The following is a 19874-nucleotide window of genomic DNA, read 5'->3' as shown; positions in this document are numbered from 1 at the left end:
ACAAAAGCACCCACAGCAGGAATCCTTTCCCACCATAGAGATGACCATATGCTAGACCTCTGCTAGCCAACACTGTAGCCCCTGGTCACTTGTGGATATTTAAATACAATTAAATGAAACATTCTGTTCTTAGTCATGCTAACCACATCCAAGTACTCAGAAGCTGCATGCCTGGTGGCTGCCATCGTGGGGTGGAGCAGATACAGAACATTGTCATCAATTCACCCCAGGAAGATGATTCAGCCATAAGAAAGGACTGGATTCATTTTCGTATGTACTGGCTCCATCTCCAAGGAATTCCTATATAAGCCAAAACATTTCTAGGGTCTAGCAGTTGAGTCTTTTAGGCCACATGAAGATACATTATCGAAAATCAGAGTTTTCCTCCAGTTTCAATTTTGAATTCCAGCAGAGCATGACTGCTTTTGAGTCGAGGTGAATTATCAGCACATTAAATGCAACTGGTTCGTGAGGGACTAAGTGGGAAAACAGAAGCCGTCTTGTTTAGAGTTGAGGGTATTTAGTGAAGTTCCTCCATGGGTGATGCTACAGCAGAAGTCCAAGGAAGAACCCTAGAGATTAGCCCCAGCCAGAAGTCACTACTCTCCTTGGGCTGGAGGGACTCGTGGTGGGACCTGTTACTGAAGCCCAGGGGCAGATAAGAGCCAAAGCCCCAGAGGAGAACCCAAGATAATCAGCAGATATCAGCAGATAGAAAGGTGACAAGCCTTCCGCTTTGCTGTCCGCTCTGCCCTCCAGTCTTCTGCCACTGCCTCCTGTTGGTTGAATCCAGCAGGTTGATTCCCTGTGACTGCAGAGCAGAGGTGGGGACCAGAAGGGATGGATCTGTTAGCCCAGGACTGACACAACTGGTATCTGTTGATAGAGACAGCTGTTACACGTAGGGTGACCGCCTCAAGTGGCCCCAGGCAGGCATGCACAATCATGCGGCTTTCTGTACGCCACTTCCCGGGATGCTTTCTGTGTTTCTCTCTCGAGAGGAACTGGAAGTCCTGGGCGGCAGGGGCTGTGTTGCAAGCATCTAGGTATTTCGGGCCCCTGGCACATAGTGGGTACATGTTTAGGTTTTTAACAGATTGGTTCACAACTTACTAAAGTACATTCTCTGGAAGATTCTCAGAAAGTTTCTCAGAAAACTTTTCTTTCTTTTCTTTTCTTTCTTTTTTTTTTTTAAAAGAATATGTTTGCAGCTGCCAGTGTCCTCTCCTAGAGGGTAGGAACCTAGGACTGTAGTAACATGAGTAAGAAGAAGAGCAGGAGAGGGGAGGGCCTGGAGACAGGGAACCAGGGTAGGAACATTCTGGGGAGTTCATTAGGGTCTCATAAATAAATGTCTGGATGAGCCTACTTATCACAAGGGCTAGCTTCTCAGAATCCCTGCAGCTTGTCATTTTGGCCTCAACTAGGGAAAAGCGGAGGCCTCTGAAAAGAACATCCCCCGGCAACTAAAAATACTAGACACCGATTATACAGAAATGTAATTCCTAGTATTATAGAAGAGAAATCAATTCTTGGTATGCTGTCAGCTTTGACTTTTTCTCCCAATATTTTAAAATTTATTCTAATCTCAGAGATTTTCTACACTGAGCCCACTACTGTCCTGACTCATGTGGTGTTTTATGATAACAGTAAATTTGCACCTAGCATAAAGTAAGTATTTGATAAATATATGTTCACCAGGTGAATGGGCGTATGGTTAGGAATCATAATTTAAAGCATTTGGCTGTTTTTCATAACGCGAAATCATTGTGGAGAGTGCTGATCTAAACCTGTACATTTCATTATCTACACTATGTCATGTAGCAATATTAGTTTACTTACAGCTGTGCACCGTGGTTGGGCCTTATCTCTTTCCTTCACAGCTGTTGTGTAAGGTCGATATTATTATTCCCAGTCATGGATAAACTTGCTGCTGCTTCCATGTAATGGCTAGATGTTCAGAGAAGAGTATGTACAAGTTGGTGTCTGCCCTAGAGGGGTTCAAAACCTTGAACGTTGGGTCCATTTCAGTGGAACTAATCCTGTATCCAAGGGGGTCTCTTCCAGGGGCCTTAGAGGAGCAGGACTTGCTGGGAACAGGAGGGGACCCACACGAGACATCTGAGCCCAGGTTCAGAGGCCTTGTGAGGGCTTGGAGCCCTCAAACAGCCTGGCACTTTGGGGTTTCTTGAGCCACTGAGGCAGACCAAAATGCAGAGGCAGGTAGAGTGGTCTCCTATAGGATGATGGTGGTGTCACGGGGTGATTAAATAACATTATACAATTTTGTTTTTAAGCTGAGAAACTCCGATGACAGGGAGGATCTTGCATCTTCCTGAATTGTAATAACCCACATGAGCCCCTCTGAAGGCCAGAGTGTAGGCAGCAACAGTGGTTCCAAGCAGGAGGGGACATATTCCATTTAGGAGAAATCTGTGGAGTAGAATCGGTGGGATTTGGTGGCCACGTTTATGTGAGAAAGTGATGGAGTGGGACAGGGTGATGGCACTTCTTGACCCACAAGAGAATGCCTTTCCCTACTGTTCTTTTTCTTCCTCCCCTCATACTCCAAAAAAAGTCCCTTTTTTCATGACATGGAATTTAAGCTTACAATTAATTACACAGGTCTAATCTAACCAGGAGGTCCTCTAGGGAGAACCACGCTTTTTTTCCCCCCAAAGTTATGTTCATCTAAACTCGGAAACAGTTTTAATACAATCAACAAATCATAGAGCTTCTTACTTTCTGCCCTTCTCTGACTGTTACTTAGAGTTTTGTTGGGAGAATAACTTGAAAAGTGAGAAATAGATATGTCAGATTTTTCCTGTCTCCCTTTTTTGCTATATTTGTTTTCTGAACAGATCTCCTGATCTTTGGAGCCTGGAGTACTCGGCAAATTAGGGCTCAGGTTCTCCATGTGTCAGAGTGCCAGGTGTGGATAACTAAAGGCATGTCAGGTACTTCGGGCTGGGTGCTGGGTTTGTGTTTCGCCTATGCTAGCTTAACTTAATCGTCACAGCGCTATATTATAGATAGCAAAATTTTATATATATATATATATGTATATATATATATATATATTTTTTTTTTTTTTTAAGTGAGCAACTGAGGATGAGAGAATATAGGTAAGTTTAAGGCCATGCAAACAGGGACAGAATTGCAGAATGTAAATTGCCTGATTGAATGAAAGAAAAATAAAAGTTCTGAGAAAAGGGTGGGCTTTTGCCCCTCCTTATGCCAGTTATCAGTTTACTGCTTGTCAGTCACAAGCTCACACTTTACTGGTCTGCAAAAATGGATCTGAACCCCTGAATTATTTTTTCACTAGCTCACTTGCATGATGTTAACCACTGTTGGCAGAAGATGCCAGAAGGGCACTGCTGGGAGGAAGGCCCTGCGCTTCCTGGGTCCGTTGTGCTCCTTGGCAGCCCCGTGCTGCCTGGGCAGTAGTTAACGTCCTCAGACTTTGAACACTGTATGGTTTGATTACCTATGTTATCCATATAGTGACTGGCCACTAAGGGTGCTGAAGATTGTTTCTTTCCTTTTTTATTGTTTGCCTCTTAAACCTCGGATAAATACATGGATAGTCAAGAGTTGGTGCCGTTTATGAAGTGTCGTCCAGCCAGATGACATCCCATGCTTTTTGTTTAATGCCTGTGAAGATGTTTGGTGCAGCCTAGAATTAAAATTGTTGTTCAGTCGCTAAGTCATATTTGAGGCCCCGTGGACTGCAGCACGCCAGGCTCCTCTGTCCTCTACTATCTCCCGGACTTTGCTTGGTTTCATGGCCACTGAGTCAGTGGTGCTATCTAACCATCTCACCCTCTGAATTATAATAACATGTGAAATAATTCAATTTGAGATTTATCTCTGAGACTTTATAAATATTTGCCAAAGGATGTTACAATATAATATGGGGTTATGGTTTTATTTGTCTGTACTGAATTTTTTATTTGGTTTGCTAGTGCATTTCTTTACTGTTTTCTTGTGAATTTGGAAGAATAGACCTTCCAGAAAAGCTTTTTAAAGTTTTTCCCTCCAGGTTGTTTCCTGCGTTCCATAGCTTTGAAACTACTACATTTCATGGCAGTCTCTTGCTCCCTAACACCATGCAATGCCTAATTTATCATTTTGTTATCATTTTGTTTAAAACATTTGAAAGGGACAGATGCTCAGCCTTGACCTTGAACCCAAGTTGATACTTGATCTCTCTGTGCTGCTTTCATTCTCTCTACTTAACTTTTTATTTTGGTGTGTTTTTCTCCCTCAGAACTCTCCTAAAAAAACCTTTAGCTCATTAAATATATTTTCAGAGGTTCAGACTTTAAATTTAAAAAATATTAGATTTTATGGAAAAACAATGTATAGAGAGATAACTGCCCATAATCTTACATTTAGGTAACCCATGTTGATGTTGAAAATAAACAAAAAACAGTGCACGTATGTGGTTAGCATGCAAATGGCACCAAAAGATACAAAAAGAGAAGGAAAAGCCTTTCCGCAAATGTAACTGTTAAGTTTCTTGTGATTTCTCCCAGGGGAAAAATGTTTTTGGTGTATATCTACCTGTCTGTCTCTGCTTTTCACATTTTTTTCATAAAAGGATTCAATTACACTTTTTCTGTACTATTTTTGATATATTTTTCCTGTGTGTGTGTGTGTGTGTGTTTAGAGCTCTTTCCTATTAACATACAGATATCTTCCTTATTCACTTTAATATGATATGGTTAAGATTTCATTGTTTCTCCACACTATGGGTGTGTAGTAGTTGACTTTACCTATGTCTTAATTCTAGCTAGTTTAGTAACTGCCAGGTATTTGTGGGGAGGAGTTGTGGTTACCTAGTGGAGTTACTGTAGTTTGCCTTTTTGTAAGTAAACATCCTGCTGATATATCAGTAGGTTACATTCCTAATAGTGAGATTGCTGTCAGAGAATAAGTGCATTTTTAACTTTGTTATTATTCAGTCACTTAGTTGTGTGCAACTTTTGGGGATCCCGTGGACTGCAGCACGCCAGGCTTCCCTTTCCTTCACTATTTCCCAGAGTTTGCTCAGATTCCCGTCCATTGAGTTGGTGATGCTGTCTACCCATCTCGTCCTCTGGCACCCCTGTCTCCTCCTGCCCTCAGTCTTTCCCAGAATCAGGGTCTTTTCCAGTGAGTTAGCTCTTCATATCAGGCGGCCTAAGTATTTTATCTTCAGCTTCAGCATCATTCTTTCCAATGAATATTCAGGGTTGATTTCCTTTTGGATTGACTGGTTTGATCTCCTTGCTGTAAGGACTTTCCTGGTACCTCAGCTGGTAAAGAATCTGCCTGCAGTGCAGCAGACCCCGGTTTGGCTCCTGGGTTGGGGAGATCTGCGGAGAAGCGACAGGTTACCCACTCCAATATTCTTGGACTTTCCTCGTGGCTCAGCTGGTAAAGAATCTGCAGTGTGGAAGACCTTGGTTCGATCCCTGGGCTGGGAAGATCCCTTGGAGAAGGGAACAGCTACCCTCTCCAGTATTCTGGCCTGGAGAATTCCATGGACTGTATAGTCCATGGGGTTGCAAAGAGTTAGACACAACCGAGTGACTTTCACTTTCACTATCCAAGGTACTCTCAAGAGTCTTCTCAAGCACCAGAGTTCAAAAGGATCAATTCTTCAGCACTCAGCCTTTATAGTTTAACTCTCACATCCCTACATAACTATTGGAAAAATCATAGCTTTGACTATATGGACCTTTGTTGGCAGTGATGTCTGTGGTTTTTAATACACTGTCTAGGTTTGTCATAGCTTTCTTTCCAAGCAATTGTCTTTTAATTTCATGGATGCAGTCACAATGGCACCCTACTCCAGTACTCTTGTCTGGAAAATCCCATGGATGGAGGAGCCTGGTAGGCTGCAGTCGATGGGGTTGCTAACAGTCGGACATGACTGAGTGACTTCACTTTCACGCATTGGAGAAGGAAATGGCAACCCACTCCAGTGTTCTTGCCTGGAAAATCTTGCCAGGGACAGGGGAGCCTGGTGGGCTGCCATCTATAGGGTCGCACAGAGTCGGACATGACTGAAGTGACTTAGCAGCAGCAGCAGTCATAGTCCGAGGTGATTTTGGAGCCCAAGAAAATAAAATCTGTCATGGTTTCCATTTATTCCCCTTTTATTTGCCGTGAAATGATGGGACAGGATGCCATGACCTTAGTTTTTTGAATGTTGAGTTTTAAGTCAGATCTTTCACTCTCTTCTTTGACCTTCATCAAGAGGCTCTTTAGATGCTCTTCGCTTTCTGCCATTAGAGTGGTATCAACTATGTATCTGAGGTTGATATTTCTCCTGGCAGTCTTGATTCCAGCTTGTAATCCATACAGCCTAGCATTTTGCTTGATGTACTCTGCATTTAAGTTAAATAAACAGGATGACAATATACAGCCTTGATGTACTCCTTTCCCAATTTTGAGCAAGTCCCTTGTTCCATGTTCAATTCTAATTGTTGCTTCTTGACCTGCATGCAAGTTTCTTAGGAGATAAGTGAAGTGGCCTGGTATTTAACTTTGATAAACATTACCAAATTGTACTCCAGAAAGGCTACAGAGATTTGTTTTCCTTTACCAAGTTTGTATCCTTCTCAATCTTCTGTTCCCAGCCCCTGTAAATCACCAGACTTTAACAGTTTTGCCAATCTGAAAAGTTAAAAGTGTTATCTTTGTATTCACTTGCTTATCTTTAATTACAGGTTTAATATCTTCCCATAGGTTTGTTGAGCATTTGAATTTCTTTCTGTAAATTGTCTGCTCTTGTGCCTTATGTTGTACTATCTTCTTCCTCTTCCCCCTCCTCTTTTTCCTCTTCTTCCCTATAGGGTTCTTTATTTTTGTCAAATTGATTTATATGAGCTCATTTTAAATTAGGGAAATTAGTCCTTTTATATATGTGTTGCAAATATTTTTTCTCCTGTTCTATCCTGTCTTTCAGTGTTCATTAAAAACTTTGTTGCTGTAAAAATATAAAACATTTTTTTTTCTTAAAGAAATGAAAGAAGGGTGGAAATTTAGAAAAGCTGGGCATACTTTATCCTATGTTTAAGTGCTAGTAGTTGTGGTTTGGAAGAGTGTGTCTTCTTAGCCCTGGAAACCCCATGCCATCAGACACACCAAGACCAATCAGAAGGAGTAATGGGTATTGGTGTCCTTCCAACCTCCAAATTTGCCTAGGTCCTCAGTAATTTGTTGGGTTTCTTAAGAGCAGGTGAGCTAATGAACAGCCATATCTATAAATGCCAAATTTAGCCACTTGATGAGATGATTCCTGGTGGCCAGACACCATGGGTAATTCTCACTTCTGTATCTCAGTACCTAGCACAGTCCCTGAAGTGAAACACTGTGTGTTGAATTTATGGATGGAGACCAGGAGTAGCAAGAAATTCTAGTAAGAGATGAGCAGGAATAATGAGCTTGAGCAAAGGATTGACTTTAGAATGCTCTAGTCAGCTTGATGTGTGCATGCCTGACCTATGTACATCCCTAGTGTCCAGAGCACTTCATTTCCTGCCATCGTAACCCCTTGAAGAGGTTTAGCTTCTAGACAGCAGAGTTGATCCTAAGATAATGATATATTATTTATCTCATGATAAATTTTATAGAATATTGAATGTGGAAATAGTGAACTGGCTCCAGGTTCACTGGAATGAACCTCTTCTTTCTTTGTGTTCACATGGTTACCTGTCCATTGGCCAGTCAGAATCCTATCTACTCTCTTGTGAGTAGAGTGTTACCAAAACATTATTTTTTAATCTACTTTTAAAATCATGAAGAGATCAAGAATGGATACCTCTCCAAATTTCTTCAAAGAACACACTTTTCATTTGAACGTTTAAAATGTAAGATTTTGGTTAACAAGAATTGAGTATATAAAGGCTCGTCTTATATATATAATATAAATGAAGACTCAGCCTATACCCAAGGAAAATGTTTATTTCACTAGTTCTTTATTTAATTAAATATCTCCAGAGAAGATTTTAAGGATCTCTTGAAACTTTATATTATATATATATATATAATATACACTTCATACTTTCACACATACAGAAAGCCTTTTAATGGTATCCTGTAAAGGGCAGTATTATGGTATAGTATTTTCTTGGTTTGACCTACAGTGCTACTCCCTGAAAAATATCAATGTCTTAATTTCCAGTAGGATCCTGGCCTTTTCTTCAAGTCATTTGACCTAAGATGAGATGTCTAATGGGTTTGTTTACTCTTCATTGTTCCATGAAGGCAGTTGATTCTGTTAAGCTGAATTTACTGAAATAAGAGCCTTACAATAGGAAGATGGATTTATTTTTGAGAAAGCTAATGCTAAGCTTTGACTTCTGCAACTGCTCAGTGATATTCAGTGCAAAAATAATTGGACATCAGAACATTGAGAGAACTAACCATTGTTGTTTTGGATGATCATGGTGCTTATTAAGCCTTCCTTTCAGTGCAGACTGCTGAAATAAGTGATGATGTCATTAATTGGTCTTAACCAGATAAAATTTTTTGTAGTTTGATAATGGCACTTTTCTTTTCTAAACAGGATATCAAAATGAAAGACAAATGGAGATGTCAAAAAATTCCTAGTTGTGACAAAGGGAAGCTCACAAATGATTTCTCGGGCACAATAGTTCTGTACCACTGTAATCCGATTTGTATCCCCAGCTTTAGCTTATTAATCAAGTTGACTAAATAAGGCTGACAGAAATTCTTTTGTAAATTTGTCTTTGACATTTTATACAGGAGGATAAATGAATAAGATGAATGGACTCTACTTTGAAAAATGAGTTTGTAAAATCAGGGATGTCTGTGGTTTGTTCTACTCAGTGAGGATGGGTTGGCAGGTGACAACTTGGTGCCTTGTCAAAAGGCATCAAGTGGGCCTTAGAGAAACTAAGCAAATGAAAAGTACAATATTAATATCAACAGTTACCATTGTAAAAATAAAAATATGCTTTGAGAAAATGCAGGACTTTTGTGGGATATTTTTGATTAACTGGTGTAAATTCTTGGTGGTTATACACCTTTTGGAGGAATGCTTTGCAGTTGAAATAAAAAATGCGACCCACTTGAGAATGAAACTAGTGAGACGTACAGTGAGTGGGAAGTCAGAGGCTTTGAAAATAGAAATTTCTGCATTTGATTCTTGTGTTGCCCCTCAGGGCTGTTCCCAAATAGGGAACACACTCTCTCCAAGCCTCTGTTTTTTTAATTTGTAAAAGCAGAGGTTAAAAGACCTCCCTCAAAGAGTTTTGAACTCCCGTGGATGAAGGAACCTGGTAGGCTACAGTCCATGGGGTCGCTAAGAGTTGGACACGACTGAGCGGCTCCTCTTTCACTTCTCACTTTCTTGCATTGGAGAAGGAAATGGCAACCCACTCCAGTGTTCTTGCCTGGAGAATCCCAGGGACGGGGGAGCCTGGTGGGCTGCCGTGTTTGGGGTTGCACAGAGTTGGACACGACTGCAGCAACTTAGCAGCAGCAGCAGATGAATTTGGTAGATAATCATCACTGGACAAATATATGTATCCTTCCTCTAAGGAGGTTTCTGGTATTGTGCAGGTGGAGAGAGCAGCTGCCAATAACGGTCTGGGTCTGCTGACACTGAATGGACCTCTTACAGCATCAGGTATGGGAAATGGGGCTAGTTGAGAACTTGCTGTTTTTCAGGAAAGCAGAGATGTTGCTCTGTTATTACAATGTGATAGTTAATGATTTTTCTCATTGCTGGCTCAAGTGTCAGATAATTGACCCTGGTTTATGTTGTACGTCTCGAGATGAAGCTACAAGTCCCACTGAGGTCAATTATAGGCAGAAGTATTTATATTGGGGCATTTGTGTTTCTGGAGTCCTCTGCCACTGGGTCTGGTCACACAGGCTAATTATCGCCACTGTGAGACAGCAAAGTTGCTTTGGCGGCAGCCGCATTAAAAATTGGTCACAACACGTTGAGCCAGGGCACTTGGGAGCTTCCCACCCAGGTAGCCTCTGGCCTCCCGGTGGCTCACAGGGAGGTTGATTACATCATTGTTGGTCATAAGACAGGCTCTGATGACTTCGATCAATGCCTGCTACATCCTGCTCACATACTCATATTGAAATACTTGCGGCAGTGGAACAAAAACACAGTGCATGTGATTTTTTTTTTTTACCCCAAAAGCATTTTGTGCTAGCATATACCTGATTAGCAATGTTGTGGTAGTTTTAGGTAAACAGTGAAAGAACTCAGCCGTACATAATACATGTATCCATTCTCAACTAAACTCCCTCCTATCTAGGTTGGCATATAACAATGAGCAGAGTTCCGTGAACTATACAGTAGGTCTTTGTTGGCTATCCATTTTAAATATAGCAGTGTATACAGGAGCCTGGCGGGCTGTAGTCCATATTGCAAAGAGTTGGACACAGCTAAAGAGACAGAGGAGGCACGCACGCACATGATGAGTGCATCTGATTTTATACTTTTCTTCTCCCCCACAATAAAGTTTCTTTTCATGTTTTATTCCTAACTAATAATGTATTTATATATATGCTAAGTGCTAACAGGTAATACTTACTATGTACTGTACTCTAAGTGCCTTGTGTTTATCATATACTTAGTTAATCCTCATAAACTATAGTGTAGGTGCTATTATTATCCTTGGTTTACAGAGACAAAAAGCTGTGGCACAGAGTGGTTGGGTAATTTGCTCAAGATCTCACAGCCATAAACAGAGGAGCCAGGATTTAAATCTGGGTCATCTCTTGACTACTACTACTATATCAACCTTCCTCTTCAATAAGAAAATTAAGATAGTTAAAAAGAACATTAAAAAAAAACACATATAAATCCTGTGTATCCGGTGACATCCATTTTCAGCACTTCGATGCACTTACTTCCAGATTTCTTCCTTGAACTTTGATGGAAAATCCTTTCTCCCCATTTCTGCTTCCAAGGGCTAATGAAGCATCATGAACAGCTTGTTATTTATCTTCCCAAATATACATGCAAACACATGCACAGGCATAGATAATTCACATCCATTTCTTAATGTCCTACCATATGTATTGTTTTGCAAGGCAGTTTTTCACTTAGTATATGCTGGACATATTTATCTATGTATTGTATATAATCTAACATATATATTTTGACTGATAATTTAGTTTGAATTGTACTATTTCAGAGGATGACTGTACCATAATTTCTTCCAGTGTACTGCTTTCATTAATGGACATTTAGATTGTTGCCCACTTTTCCCTACACCATTTACAGTAACTGCATATATTTTACTATGTGAAATTACTATAACTAACTTTCCTCTTACGAGAGTCAGGTTGTTAGAAAGTATTAGGATGAACATTCTCACAACTGAGGATGTGGGTACATCCTTACTTAGTTATTTCCCAGTCCCTAACCAAACTTAATATTGAGGTATATTTTACATACTGTACATAATGTAAAACTCACCTCTTTTAAGTGTATAGTTCAGAAAGTTTTAATAAATGTCCTGAGTTAAGAAACCAGCACCATAAACCAGTTATATTAATGAAACATTTTCATTGGTCCAGTGAGACCCCTTTTGCCCTTTTACACTTACTCCCCATTCTCATCCCCAGCCCCAGATGACCACTGTTTACTTTCTGTCTCTACAGGCCTTTTCTGGACATTTCACATACCCTATCACTTTTAAGAGTTTAATATCCATGAGTAGTATTTCTTTTCTTATTCTTGAATAATTTGGCTCACATAAACTCCTGGCTAGAATTCATTCACTATATAAGAGCTTAGTACTGTCTTTCTTGAATATTATTATTATTATTATACATTTTTATCTTATGTTCCACAAACTGCAGTTGTGAAGCTTCCTCAGTATCCCTTGCCGTATCAAAAGAGAACTGTTGGGTGGTTTTTCAACTTGTTTAGTTAGTTTCTTCATGTGGTGGCTTGATAGTAATGGAGATTCTTGACTTAGTTTGAGAATATATGCTGATTTCACAGAAGACATGCTACTAAGACATGTCAAGAACTTACCAGGATCTCACCTTTAAGAAGGGGTGCCAAAAAGTTCTTAGCTGTGATATCCCAAACCAGTTTGGGGTACTAAGTGTTAACTTCATGTTGCTTAGAAAAGTTGGGCAACCCATTTGGACTGAACAACTCTGTAGTGTTAAAATAATTTAAAAATTGTAAAAGTTACAGTTGCCATTCAATGCTTTTATAAATTATTTTGAATGAAAAGCTGATAATTTTAAAACTTAGGATAATTTCATTTCAATATTTATTATTTCAATATCTGATTATCCCTGCAAATACTTTCGATAGAGGTGTGAATAATCTGATTATTTTTATATCATCTGTTTGGGGATTTCCATTTGAAGTATACACACAATTACTTTTGTTATTTCAAGTGAGTAATTACTATTGCCCAAAGAGCTTTTCATTTTTAAGAAGCTCAGAGAGAGTAGAGAAATAAGCAACAAGCCTGCCTCTTTTGTTAATGAGAAAAAATGCAGTATGATATTAACTATATGCTAAAATATTTGTTAGCACACCAGAACGCGGGGTCCAGGTGTGGGATTATTTCTGTGTGTAGTCTTTTGACAGTATCTGGTACATGGAAAAGATCCTCCCAAGTCATACACCGAAGAGATGTGAAATGATTCAGCATCACAGTTCTCAGCTGCCACTTCACTTGTTGAGGTAAATTTCATCACCATCATCCCTGCGAAGGCCCCCAAACTCATTTGCCTTTAGCGGCTCCTTTATGAGTCAGTGATTAACTTCTGTGGAAGGGAAGAGCTCTTTCTTTAGAAGCAGTAACAGATTTATCTTGAATACCTTTGAAACCTGAATGATTGCTTAGGTAACAGCTGTTGCATCTTAATGATCTTTGGCAAACGGGAAAGGCAACTTTCTCAACTTGTGTTTGTCCTCCACAGAGAAAACCAAAGTAATGCAGAGTTGTGGATGTTTACCCAGAAAAGGTAACTCATGTGTATAGAGGCAGAGAGTTGTAGACATCTGCGTACACCCAGGCACTTTGTTCTTCAGAACTTTTAGAAATTGATTTTCTCTGTCATGGAAGGGAAGTGAGCTGTGATGAGCTGTGTGTGTCCGTGAGTGTTGTCGGAGTGTTGTTAAAGCTGGCTCTGTCCTTTTGTTTCCCCTTTCTCTTTTGGTTTTGTATCATGGCTGACGCCTTTCATTTATGGGCCAGGTCACTCCCAGACTTATTCTTTCCTGTACTCTTCAATGCTTTCATCTTGCTTTATTGTGCATGTGTACGATTTCAAGCTGCAGGATCCTTCTCTAGAATTGGGCGATGACAGTATAAACAGACACTGCCTGTGACCACGTATCCTGCCTGGTACCCATAGAGCACCCCATCCTGAGTCGGCTCTCATCTAGGTGTGCAGTGAACCAGCACCTCAAGGATGAGAATCTGCTGTTTGCAAAAAGTGTACAATTTGAATCTCTAAATCTAGAAACTACATCAGATATCTTAGATGATCAGATTCACTGCGAGAGAACAGGTTGAGGGAGTATTGATGTAAAGAGGATGAACTGTTTTCTGGGGGGTTTGTTTATTTTTTATCTTACAGTACATTAATTTTGAGTAAATTTAATAAATCAACCGATGTTCACATTTTGAGTGCCCCATATTTTCACAAGACTGAGCATTATTTACAAGTGTATATCTTGTACATAATGTTACCTCGCCATATATAGCTTTCTTCATTAACAGAGCCCCTGAGTTCTTGCATAGGGAATCATTGAGTTGTGGGAACCCAGCTAATTATAAGAGAATCTTTCGAGTTCTTTGGGGAGGCAAGATGTGAAAAATAATGCCATTGGGGGGATGTGGTTGTTAGTGGGGTTTGATGTGAGGAAGTAGACTACTAAAAGCAGCCATGATTGATTGAGTACCTACTGTATGCCTGGACTGTAATAGGTACTTTGTAATTGTTTATTTCAATTAATCCCAAGAAGTAGGTGGTGGTGCCCTTATCTTTACATACAGGGAAACTGACTTAGAAACGTTAATTTTCCCAAAGTCACAGATGGAGTTTAAATCTAGTTCTTTCTAATTCATAACTCATTTACTTTGAAACTAACCTGTTCCTTGCTATCCCTGGTTCCAAAGTATCTCCCCCCTCTACAGTCCTGTGTTTTAACTTCCTTTTTGTATTCTCTTAATCTGCTACCACTTACAGATAGATCTTCTGAAATACCCACATCCTGGGCAAAAGGAATACCTTTGTAGTGTGAGTTGACTTTGCTTTACTTTGCCCAGCTCCTAGCTGAGCAGACTTGGATTTGAGATACAGAGGGTTGTAAATGCAAAAGAGAGAGAAGAGGCAATGTTTAACCTTGGCCTCCAGACAGACTGCCCTTAGAGCCCCCCCTACAGAGCCTGCTGCTGCTGCTGCTAAGTCACTTCAGTCGTGTCCAACTCTGTGCGACCCCATAGACAGCAGCCCACCAGGCTCCCCCGTCCCTGAGATTCTCCAGGCAAGAACACGAGTGGGTTGCCATTTCCTTCTCCAATGCGTGAAAATGAAAAGTGAAAGTGAAGTCGCTCAGTTGGATCCGACTCTTAGCAACCCCATGGACTGCAGCCTACAAGGCCCCTCCACCCATGGGATTTTCCAGGCAAGAGAACTGGAGTGGGTTGCCATTGCCTTCTCCAGGGCCTAGGAAAGTGCAAACTCCGGAGAACTTGACTGCTGCAAAGGGGGAGAGATTTCATCAAGGCCAACTGTCTCCCTTTCATTTTTGCTCAAGTTCTTCATCAAGGAAAGAAGAAAATAGAATGGGAGAGTCCAGATCTTGGTTTAGTTCCTTAGAGAAAGTTTTTTCAAGTTCAGTTAAGATCCATAGTTGTATGATTAATCATTTGAGAGTAGAGATAATGAAAAAATGACATGCTACCTTCAACATTTTATTAAACTTAGAAATATCAATGCTAAAGGGATTGGTTAGTCTTTCATTGACTATCGAGAGTGTTTTTTTGGATGTCAGCCCTCTGTTTCGTGTTCCGTATTGTCTTTCCTTCACAAACCATAGTCTGATGCACCATCGATGATGTCCAGTTTTTATTTCTTTAAAGCCAGAACATGAAGACTTTGCAAGCAGCTCAGTACTGAATCCCTCTAGATTTTAAGTTACATTTTCCATTAGAGTCTTACTTCCAATACACCTAATTTTTCAGCAGTCATTTTTAGCTAGTTTCATATTTCAGGTGTTCCTAAAGCATTCAGTTAATTTTATAAAAACGACAGCTCACTTTTTTTCAAACTCAGATTTCATTTATTACTTCATATTTTGTTAAATTATGTAGTAACAGAAACAGGTACAGCCTGCCCAAACAGGTTTAGCAGCAGATGTCACTTGAGTCTTGGTTAAGCATTGCACATCTGCCAGCAGAAACAGAGCTGTCAGGCTTGTCTGAATTAACTCCAGTCAGTGACAGTGGGTGGTTACTTAGCCATCCGCATGCTTTAGTATGTTGTGAGGGAGGGGTTAATTTAGTCTAAGATTGGTTAAGGTATCCCGGGGACCCCACCAACTCGTTACTATGCTTTTTACTATGAATTGCTTGGTGAGTTGTAGACATTCAAGACACTAATCATCACAGTAACCCATAAAGGTGTTTTTTGGTATCTAATCAACAAAAACAAGTAACCATGTGGCTCGAGTGAGCAGGGCATGGATTTTGCCATCACCTCAAGGCTTGCTGGGCTTCCCAGGTGGTGTGGTGATAAAGAACCCACCTGCCAATGCAGGAGAATAAGAGGCACAGATTCGAGCCCTGGGTTGGGAAGATCCCCTGGAAAAGGAAATGAAAACCTGCTCCATCATTCCTGCCTGGAAAATTCCCTGGACAGAGGAGCCTGGTGGGCTGCAGCCCATCGGGTCTCAAAAGAGTTGGACACGACTGAACAGCTGAGCACATGGCTTGCTATCTTATGATATCCCTGGATTCAAGGGATAAGCTCATGAGTTAGACATGAGCCAAAACTCTCAGCTAACTCAAGTGCTTCTGCCAAGCTTTTCCTATTACTTAAAAACTAAAAGGAATCCATGCAGATTACAGTGTTATTTATGATAATTAGTTCACAGAGTATAATCATTTCATGTAGTGATTTGTTAATTTGGTACATTACTTGATTTACTTTTAAGAAGCAGTCGTTACCTTCATTATCTTTGCTTTTTAGTTAGGCAGCAGTTTTCTTTGTAGCTCAGTCAGTAAAGAATTTGCCTACAGTGCAGGAGACCTGGGTTCGATCCCTGGGTTGGAAAGATCCCCTGGAGAAGGAAGTGGCAACCTACTCCAGTATCCTTGCCTTGAAAATCCTGTGAACAAAGGAGCTTGGTGGACTGCAGTCCACAAGGTTGCAAAGAGTTGGACACGACTAAGCGACTAACACTAGACAGAAGAAGTTCATACCACTCATAACTTGGTAAACCATTTGGTGTTGAATGAGAAGCAAAAACCTAGAAAGAGAGAAACTTTCACTCTTAACAGCCTGAACGCTGGGGTCAAGCTCATCTTGCTTTCCTGCCTCTCAGATTAAATTAGCTATGACTTTAAGCAGAATGTATAGACAGCTATTAAAAAAAAAAAAACTCTAGTTTTTTTGCTATTGCGTGTTTATTTCACATAATCTCAGATTTATTTTTATTTGCATTTCTTAGTGCCTGGCACCAGAATTTGTATAGACCTCTTGAAAGACCACACCCTCTGAGAAAATTCACACTTTGAAAGTTACCGATAACTGCATGAGAAGAGAAGTTTCTTAGTGGATGTGGTTCTTGATCAAGTCCGGAAAATTCTTCCCTGTCATGTGTCATGAAATATGGTCCAGAAGGCATCTAACATGCCAGGGGAAAACCAGCTTTATGCCATCACCCATGTGACCATCCCTGACTCTCATTTCTCTTGAAGAAAAAACTCACGTGGCTGGTGACATTTTGTTTTGGGATCCACGTAGCACACACTCAGACTTGTTAAGCATCAGCCTTGAATCTTTACATCTACTCCAGTTGTTAGATTCGGCTCAGGGATTCCTGGTGGGCACAGCAAAGTGGGAAACATTGTAAGATTCATATTATCCATAAGATGGGAACTGACCAGTTTTTTTTAGAAAAACAAGTTTCTTCTAAAAGTTCAGAGAGGGACTTCTTTGGCGGCCCCGTGGTTGAGCCTCCATGCTTCCACTACAGGGAGCACAAAGTGAGTTTGAACCCTGGTTCACAACCTGGGATCCCGCATGCCACAAGGCATGGCCCCTCAAAAAAATTCAGAAAGAACGGATGTGAAAATGGAATGTAAATACTTTTGCCCTTTAACCCAGAGAATGTCCTTATGTGACAGTTTTTCCTCCAGTTTTTATGTGTCTCTATATAAAGAGGATGTATGACTCAAGGGGCGAAGGTCAGGAATCTGGACATTTGGGTAGGGAGTACCTTGCTCAGGGAAGATTGAGCACAGTCTCCCGAGGACACATATGAGCAATAAGGTTCTCCTTGTTTGGGGACTTTGTCAGCTCATCTGCAACATCTTTTTCAGCTGCCCTGTTCAGCCATTGCTTTGGTTACCTGTATCCTGGATGTCCATCCTAATAGAAAACATTTTGCCCAGAGAATCTTTTTTTCTTGTTGAGAGACAGATATCAGATTCACAGTCTGGGTAATTATCCTCACTAATTCCTCTCAGAACTCTTTATCAAATGGAATTTCTGGTGTATCATTGCTTAACCTGCCTCCTTATCTCCCACTACTAGAGTTTCTCAGATATTTCCTGATTTTCTTATCAGCCTCTGGACCTAAAAAGGAAATGTGGAGTGAGTGAGGAAATAGTTAACAGTGATAACAACCCCCCCACCCCACCCCACCACATACACACAGAATAAAGCTTTAGTGTGTATCTTCCTGGTAAATGGCAGACGGTGATTTTGGTGTCTTTAGATTTTTATCATTCATCTGATGTGAGGTGTTCTTACTTGTCAGTGTTTGATCTTTTTGCCCCCCCCCCCCCCTTTTTTCTCTTGTTGACTTGACCTGATTTTTGGTTGTTTTTTAAAAATATATGTATAATCATGTTTATTTATTTTTAATTGATTGATTGTTTTATAATATTGGTTTGATTTCTGTCATACATCAACATGAATTAATCATAGATATACATATGTCCCCGCCCTCTTAAGCCTCCCTCCCACTTCCCACCCTTTCCCACACCTCTTGGTTATTACAGAGCCCCAGTTTGAGTTCCTTGAGTCATACAGAGAATTTCCACTGTCTGTCTGTTTTACATATGTTAGTGTATATGCTTCCTTGCTACTCTCTCCATTCATCTCCCCCACTCCTTCCTCTCTCCCACCCTTGACCACAAATCTGTTCTCTGTCATTGCTGTCCTGCGAATAGGTTCATCATTACCATCTTTCTAGATTCCATATATATGCATTAATACATCATATTTGTTTTTCTGTTTGACTTATTTCACTCTGTATAATAAGCTATAGGTTCATCTGCTTCATTAGAACTGACTCAAATGCATTCCTTTTTGTGACGGAGCAGTATTCCATTGTAAATATGTACTACAGTTTCTTTGTGCATTCATCTGTCAGCGGGCATCTAGGTTTCTTTAGAGAATCTGGAAATGTTTTCATTCTTTGAGGAAGAGCTATGGGTAAAAGCCCCATTGCCTGTGGGTACTTTAGGGTGGGTAATATTGGGGTATACTTTTAGGTTCAGGTATCACCTTGCTCAGAAAATGTTGTGTGAGTGGGTAGGTTATTAAATAGACAGTAGTTTGACACAGTATATTGTGTATCAACTCACTGTATTGTGCAACTTAAAAAAACAATTAAGTGGTAGGGGCTCCAGTAAATGTTGGTGAATGCATGAGGCTTGGTGGAGAGAGCTTCTGTTTACTGTGAGTACTGGTTAGTAGCTGTGTGTTTCATTCTACCATGCAACATAATTTTTTTGATGTATTTGTTTTAAATAGCTCTTAACATTTTGCCTGTGTACTTGACAGTCTCCACTTGGTCTCTGTATACTTCTTCCATTTATCTCATCTTTCCTGCTCACTGCCCAAATACACACTTGCCCTGTGATTTCACCTCCTTCTCCTCCAAATCTCTGCCAAGTGTATATTGTTTGTGTTTTTATTTATTGTATTTTGTTTCTGTCAGTAGAAAGCCTAGCTGAACATTTCTGTAGTTTTGGCCTGGGAAAAAAAACTTGATACCATTGACAACAAAATGGTAACTGAAAACTACAAAGAAATAAAAATGATAGAAATTAATACTTGAATATCAAATGCCTGATATATGTCAAAAAAGACTTGAAGGAAAAAGGTGAATGACATGTAGAAAGAACATTTCTTACAGTCAAGTATATAATAGAAATACTACTACTGATTGTTATTCTACAGTATTTTATACTTTACATTACACATCCACACAGTTTATTCCACAAAGACTTCATAACAGTCCTGCAAAGAAGGTGGAAAGCAAGGTTTCTGAGCATAGGCACTAAGGACAGGTCATTCTTGGTTGTGGGCATTGCCCTGCTGAGTAGCACCCCCTGGTCTTTACCTCCTGGATGCCAGGAGTCTCCCGACCCCCACCCTCGCCCATGTTTTGACAAGCAAATGTCTGCAGACATCACCAGATGTCCCTGGAGGACGGAATCATCACCAGTGGAGAACCACTGCCAGAAAGAAATAGTATCTCCTTTTTTATAAGCTGGGTGAAACTAAAAAGTTAATTGTTTTGCCCCAATACACCCCTGCCCTAAATGCCCTATAAAGCTGACAGAGGACACTACCATGAACGCCTTGGGTGAAGCACTAACTGCCATCAC

The 19874-nt window shown here is 40.3% G+C and overlaps 1 protein-coding gene across 5 annotated transcripts in view; it reads left to right on the top strand.

Moving 5' to 3' along the window:
- SGMS1 (sphingomyelin synthase 1) overlaps positions 1-19874 on the top strand; it is a 313874-nt gene that overhangs the window by 208928 nt on the left and 85072 nt on the right. The window contains exon 6 of one of the 5 annotated variants that reach the window (XM_065922842.1): positions 9583-9649. The exons of the other annotated variants lie outside the window; for them this stretch is intronic. The gene's annotated coding sequence lies outside the window, so the exon portion shown is untranslated. The remainder of the gene's footprint in view (positions 1-9582; positions 9650-19874) is intronic. 5 annotated transcript variants of the gene reach the window in all.

Source organism: Muntiacus reevesi, chromosome 2, assembly GCF_963930625.1.
Source record: "Muntiacus reevesi chromosome 2, mMunRee1.1, whole genome shotgun sequence".
NCBI classification, from domain to species: Eukaryota; Metazoa; Chordata; class Mammalia; order Artiodactyla; family Cervidae; genus Muntiacus; species Muntiacus reevesi.
The sequence above is the reverse complement of the archived record's forward strand: the minus strand, read 5'-3'. Positions and strand labels throughout refer to the sequence as shown.